The sequence below is a fragment of the Meles meles genome, chromosome 1, assembly GCF_922984935.1.
Source record: "Meles meles chromosome 1, mMelMel3.1 paternal haplotype, whole genome shotgun sequence".
Taxonomy (NCBI): domain Eukaryota; kingdom Metazoa; phylum Chordata; class Mammalia; order Carnivora; family Mustelidae; genus Meles; species Meles meles.
This window is the reverse complement of record NC_060066.1, coordinates 211,452,471-211,459,787: the sequence shown is the minus strand read 5'-3', so window position 1 is coordinate 211,459,787 and position 7,317 is coordinate 211,452,471.

The following is a 7,317-nucleotide window of genomic DNA, read 5'->3' as shown; positions in this document are numbered from 1 at the left end:
ACGATTTTTTTTTAGCCAAGTATTTTTTATGCCAAAGAAAGAACAGGGAGCTGCGGGCACTTACATGGAGAAAATAAAGTCTTGAGGTGTGACATGGTCAGCCCAACCCTGGGAAGGTGTTCTTGCCTGAACGCTGAAGTCAGCTCGTTGCCGTCGTCGACCTGGTTCTAGTCGCTATGCACAGAGAGACCCATCCGGTTTTCAGAGAGACTAGAGCAGCAACCAAGGGGCCCTGCCACGTGCTCCGTGGGGGGTGCCGCTTCCTGGGGCATCTCCGCTGGGGTGTGAAGGAGGCAGATGTTGCCGCTCCTATAAACGTCCTTGGTTAGGTGGGAGGACATTTGTCAGCAGAGATGTAGCGAAGCAAGTGTAACTACCTGAGCTCATGGGAGGCTTTCCGGGAGAGGAACCCTGTGCCAGGCACGCCCAGATAGGCACAGGGAATGGGGCTAGGGAAATGTCAAGGTGATTTTGTAAGCAAGGACTTGGTGGAGACTATGCCGACTGCTTGGAATCGCTTATATCATCTATGAATATCATCAGAATAAAGTGCATTGGGTCTGTTGGCGTTGAGAAGCTGAGAATCGCTGGTGCCCTGGGACAAAGAGGGGTCTCCAGGGGGCAAAGACAACTCGCTGATCTTTTGCTGGCTTCGCTAATTAATGGGCAAGTGACTCCATCTCTCCAGGTCCCAGTGTCCTTGTTTTGAAGTGTCAAGATTTTGCTACATCAGGTACAATCTTCCCATTTGGGACGTGCTCATACAGGAGTGAAGTTGTCTGTAAGCCCCAAAGCCCTCGATCGTGATTGGAATATGGTCAAAAATGGACCTGGAAGCAATTAAAAACGTGAACTATGACGCATTCGACCTCTTGAAAAATACGCCAGGCAACTTCACGTTCTCTGTGTTTCACCAAACCCCTTGAAGGCTATTCGTCTTCCAAGAGTGAAAGACTCTTCCCAAGAAATGAGCAGAGTGTTTGAAGACGACTCATCCCACGGAATTGCCCCGAAATGACCCGTCCAGTGGTCTGCACAACAAAGGAACTGCTCTGTGCCCCTGCCGTAAGAGATCAGTCCCCTCAGTTCCTCGGCGGGTTTAACCAAAGTCCTCACCTCCTTCAGAGGCCTCCCTGGTCCCTGGAGTCTTCTGTCTTCGAAATGGTGCCACAGACTCCGGCGGTGTTTCTCCGAGGAAGCAACAGGGGGCACCATCCTTGGGGCTACTTGCAGTGTCGACAGCCCGGACCAGGGTGGGGAACCCGCTCAGCCCAAACAGGACTCATCACCACCCTATAGCTGGCCAGCGGCCGCCTCAAGGTTATTAAGTTGGCTGCTTCCAGAATGTAGGCCCTTGAGTAAAGAATCTCATTTTATTTGAAAGAGACAACTTCTGTTGAGCAGGTCCCTCCTGAATGGGTAAGTCTGATCCATTGAACTGAGTTGAAAAACAAGTTAAATGGAGTAAAAAAAATCTCTTTAAGGAAGAGAACAACGTAGGCTGTGTTGGGGCCGTCGGCGGAATTTCACTCAGCAGGAGCAACTGTTTTCATCAGAGAAAAGATTATGGAGCTCTTGAGGGAGGTTTCCAAGAAACAGAAAAATAGTCCCGATTCAGGCTCGGTAAATAATGAGGTGTCTGTCTGTTGGCAAGTGAGCCTTCGGCCCCAGTGAAGCCCGGGGAGGCGGGTTCGCTGAGCGGAAGACAAAGCCGGTTAATTAATACCAAACGCCTCACGGACAGAAGGAACATCGTGGTGGGAGGGCAGAGTGGCGATCTGGCGGTGGGGGGCGGGGGGGGGGTGCCCGTGACCTTGTCGGTGAAGTTTCGACGAAGACTAAGCCCTCGGCGTTCAAACGTAGAGAGGCTGCTCAGGGAACAAGCCAGCGGGAGCTCGACCTTCTGTACCATCCAAGTTCAAAAGCACGTTGGTGAGGTTGCTGGGAAAATTAGAAGTCAGGAAACAATGTCCTTAAAAGTTTGCAAAAATGGATCACCCAGAAATCTTTCTATTCTACCGCCCTACAAGTTACTGTAGGAGCCCCTTCCTGGACGATGGAGCCATTTGACGGGACACTTCCATGCTCATCGTTATTTCCAAGATCTTTCCTCCCATCATTCGGGACTTGCTTCTAAGTCTCAGCCCCTTTCGAAAAACATCCCAGTTGTTGGTGCGGGGTGTAGCTCGGGGGGAGAGCGGTGGACACCCGCTTCACCACTTTTGTTCCACAAAATACCGAGGACTTCTGTTGGGTATTTATTGAAAGAGAATTGTGCTGGGTTTTCTGCTCTTTAACTTACTTTTGTTGTAAAGTAGCAGGTGTTCATTATAAAAGAACAACCGCCCCCATGCCGAGTCCCAAGGTGGCTGAATTTAGAAGGTCAAGGTCACCTGTCTCACCCAGATACCACCACCAAGGGTAGACACTAGAGTAGTTCAGAGGGTACCATTCCAGAACTTTCCTTTGCATATGCTGATATATATGTAGCTCTTTTTTCCCCCAAGCTTCAAAAATGTAGAATTAAGACCAACGTAATTTAAGCACTCTAACAATGCCAGTCCCAACCGTGGTCTACACCAGAAGGCTTTCTCTCAGGGAGAAGACCCGTGCCCAAGGCCAGCTGCTGGAGTTGGAGCCGTCTTTTAACTCCTTCTCAGTCCCAGAGCTGTTAAATTCATCCCATCTGGACAGCAAAGACCCCAACCTGGCTGGAACCCCATAACCGGATCAGTCACTGAAAGGAGGTGCAAATGGTATCCAGGAGCCCAGGCAGACCTGGGTCGTAGGCTTGATCATGCCTCTGTAGGGAGGAGCCCAGAGGTGGTTGTCCCAAACCAGCGCACACTTTGGATGTTCTTTGAGGGACACCTACCTATAAGGAAACGCAGCGCAGCAAGTTCATCAAAATCCAGGACAGGGGAGACTGTGTGTGAAAAGACGTTCCAAGAGCCAAGGAGCATTCGGTTGTCAAGCTGCTCCCAAACTCACCAGAGCTTGTTTCAGGTGTGGTCATGGTGCGATCAGCCCAGAAGCAGCAGGGTGTTTGTTCAACTTCCATCCCAGGCCTACCGAGTCAGAACCTCTGGAGGAATTCCCAACAGGCACTTCTCAGGGCTCCCCAGGTGGACTCGAGTCACATCAAAACACGAGAACCACCTTCCAAAATCACAGAAGAGAACAGAAGCTTGTCTCTGCTCCCTGGGGCTTATTGCAGGCCACCCTGTGGCCAAGAAGACATGGAGGCCAAGAGATGGGAAGGTCTCCCGGCCTAGGCCAGCCACAGTGTGCTTACAGAAATCAAGTGCATGGGCAAGCCCTCCCTCCCCGCTGCCCTGCGGAGGAGAGGAGGTTTGGGGAAGCTAGAATAACTCGTTCTTTGATGTCGTAAATCAGTCCCTGTCATTGAACAAGCCGGGAGGATTGGCCGAGAACCAGAGGGTGCTAAGCGTCACCGGGCCAACAGATCTGCTTGGGGACAAAAGACAAACAGACCTGAAACAATGCTGAGCTGCAGAAGCCAGTGTGTTTTTAGGCACTAGGTCAGGTGCGGTGGACATGCCCATCCGAGGAGACAGATGGCGGAATGGACCAACGTCAAGGACTGGGAGGACTTGAACACATCACCGGGAACAGACCCAGAGCCAAGAAAGAACAGAAGATATTCACCCACAGTTGTGGGCTGGGGCGTGCAAGGCAAGGAGAGGGAGGAGGGAAGCAGAAGATGGAGGGCCCGGAAAACTAGGCAGAAATTCCAGGCTTTGCGATGTGGGGAACGGGAAGAAGTGTTGAGAAGCGGCAGCCTCTCGGCGCATTGGATAATACCACCTTCCGCCGCTCTTGCAGAAGCAAGTTAATACTTACAGCTCAAATCTCAGTGGGCTCCTAAATGCCGTCTCAGTTTTCCACGGTGGTTAATCAAGCAAGGAGCTGATCTGGGGGAGGAAGTCAAGGGTTTGGGAGTCGGACTTGGCGAGTTTGCAGAACCTGTTTAGATGTGTGTGTGAGTGGAGCAATGATGCAGGCAGTAGGGTATGGGCTAGAAGGCAGGCAGGAGCAACGGGAGACACCGCGGGGGACACACGGTAGTCAGATGGCCCTTGGGCATCAAGGGACCCCGTCAGCCTCCCCTGCTCCAGCTCCACGTGTAGCCCCAGACCGGAACCGGGAGTGTATCTGTTCCCTCGCTCAAGATCCATCTCCAAGCATGGAGCAGCCGCCAGCCCACATGTCTCACTCTGAGCCATACTGTGTCCCTTGGATGTCTTGCCAAAAGGTCTAACTCATAATGAAAAAAATGGCATGTCAAAATGTGTGGGCAGCCTCCAGAGTCGTGCTCACAGGGAGACGTGTAAGTTCGAATGCTTGCTTACATTGCGAAGAGGAATGGCCCAAACCCGGACAATCTCAGGGGATTGCAAGAAGAAAGACAGATGACCCGAGAGGAGTATGGGGAAATGGCATGATGGGGCACCTTGCGGAGGAGATCCTGAGATGAACAACGGACATACGAGGAGACGTCCGAGCTCATTAGCTGCTGGGAATGTAAGTTACAGCTACCCCCATAGCCCAGCGGACTTCCACCAGACCGCAAGAAGTAAAAGGCAACTTTACCAAAGTGTGTAGCAATCCACACTGCTGTTGGGGGGCAAGTCTGTACAACCTTTTGGAAAACTGTTTAAAATCATCTACAGAAGGCAAAAGGATATTTCCCCCCAGATGCCACTCCTGGATATAAACTCAACAGAAACGTGCACATTGGTGCACCACGGATGTGTGTTACGATGTCCATAGCAGCCGGATCACAATAACCCTAAAAGCGAACCCCCCCATGTCAACAGAAGGTTGGATAAATGCCCACAGGTACGTTCCGAGGATACACCCGGGAGCTCGGACCACATGCAACAACACAGCCAACTCTCAAAACCAAAATGAACAGAAAAGGCCAGACACAAACGAGCACGTACTTTGGATTCCAACACACAAAACAAAACAGAAAGGCGACACAGAACCAGAGCTTCTAGGGATGCCCCCTGCAGCCCGGAGCTCCTCAGGGGCGCCGCCCAGCAAGCTGCTTCCCATCCACCAGGGCCGGGAGCTCGGGGCAGAGGGCCAGGAAATGCCCTGTTTGGTTCACTTAGCTTTTTTGCCTTGGTAGTTAGACTTCCAGATGAGGAAGCAGCACATAGCTTTAGGTCTGGGGCCAGGTCCGCATCTGGCAGCGGCCGGACGCCCTGAGCAGCCCCGCCGTGCATCTCCTTAACTCACCTGAGTCCATTGGGAGCGCAACAGTTCCTAGCCCAAGCTGCTGGGATTTCTCCAGCACCCTGAGGATTTGCTCTTCCTCAAAACTGCCCAGCCACAGTGCAGGGCGGTGAGTGCCTCCAACCAGAGCATCCCACAGCGGGGGGAGTTGGTAAATAAATGTCCTAGCTCCCATCCTCCAGTAGGACAATCATAGGGCTTCTCTGAGACCCCAGCATGGGCGATCTACCTGGTCACTTATGTCTTCGTTATTGGCTTTACTCTCCTCCCCTTCGCCATCCTGCTTCTGGGGACCACCTTCCCAATAAAAGACCAGCTTTGGGGGGAACCAAAGCTGACTCATGGGGAGATGTTACAGCTACAGAAATAAGCCAGAAAGCAATGACATAAAAGTCAAAATGGTGATAACCTCTTGGCAGGGGCAGAGAGGAAAAGGGGGTGGTCACAGGGATGGCACGGGGAGGATTTCTAGGGAGCTAGCGAATAGTCCGCTCTAGACCTACCTGTGGCTACACATGCGTGATAAGTCACTGAGCTGTTCCTTTTGTCTCACTAGCTTTCTTCTGTTGGATTTCATGATAAAGTTGACTTTATAAAAGTTTATTAATGGGGCTCAGTCATTAAGCGTCTGCCTTCAGCTCAGGTCATAATCCCAGGGTCGTGGGATCGAGCCCCGTATCAGGCTTCCTCCTCAGCGGGAAGCCTGCTTCTCCCTCTCCCACTCTCCCGGCTGGTGTTTCCTCTCTCACTGTGTCTCTCTCTGTCAAATAAATCAATAAAATCTTCAAAAAAATAAAATAAAACTAATTCATGGGCATTCTTAAAAGATTAAAATAAATCGAAATGTTCCTGTGTTAAATGTATTAGTCGTATACATAGTGGTTAAATGTTAGGAATCTCTATTCAATAGACTCAGAAGTTTAATACACTGAACAACTCGATAAAGAGATTAAAAAGCACAAAAGCCATTGCAACATTCAAGATCCCAGAGGTGTCCTATCCAGAAGTTTTCTTCTCTCAAGACCCACCCAGAGGCTGGCGGGGACATCTCTAGGAAGGCTGGGCTCATGCAAATCGAAGTTGTGTTTGGCAGAGGGAGGCTCGCGGGCACCAGAAAGCAGCGGAGCCTCGGGGTCCTGACCATCCAGCAGCGCCAGCGGCTTGGGCGTCCGGCTCCCGGAGCCGGCTTCTCCTGCTGGGTTCCAGGAGCTGTCCCAGCAGGCTGTGGATGGAGGTGCCCGAGTGCGGCTGCCAAACACTGCCTGGAACCTATTATATGTAAAAATTACTCACTGTCTACCTGAAATTCAAATGGAACCGGGCATCCTGCACTTTCTCTGGCAAGCCTGTGTCCAGGTGAGGCTCGCAGACAAGGAGTCCACAGACACCCTGGTGTCACCGCCTCGGTCTGGTTCTGGAGTCTGAGTCCGACACCTTTAGGCTTTGGCACCGCCCGGTGTCCAGACCCCGGCTTCTTGCTGTGGCCCAGCTCAGACTCTAACTACAACCTTGGAGCTCTAACAGCCCTTTGTCCCACAATTTGGACGGTCCCGGATACAGGGTTCAGTTCCCCAGGCTCTGTAAGGAGGGCCCGCGTTTAGAAATCAGAATTCATTTCCCTGCAGAAAGGCTATGATCGATTTCCCAAGCCAACCCGTTAGAGTCTGTTTAACCCATAACATACCTGTGCGGACACAGGTTCAACGACACAGCTGCAGGGGGTCCCACTGTGCGTCCATCAAATAAATGCATCTGTAAGTCTATGCGTGGCCCTTTACCAGGTGTTTCCCGGCTGGACCGCAAGGAACTGGGTTGTTCCATATTCCTGGCGTTTGCTGTGCACTATATTAGAGGACCGTCATTTTGCTACTTTTTCTTTATGGAAACATACCTTCTGGGTTCAAATGCGGAGTCTCAGGGTGGCTGTTGCTGCCCAAGCCGGAAGAGCCGTGGCAAAGGGAATTGTGTGTGCACACGCACGTGGGTGCGTGGGTACATGCGTCTATGTGCTTATCAATGGGCAAACACATGAGTGTGCATGCAGGCTGGGTA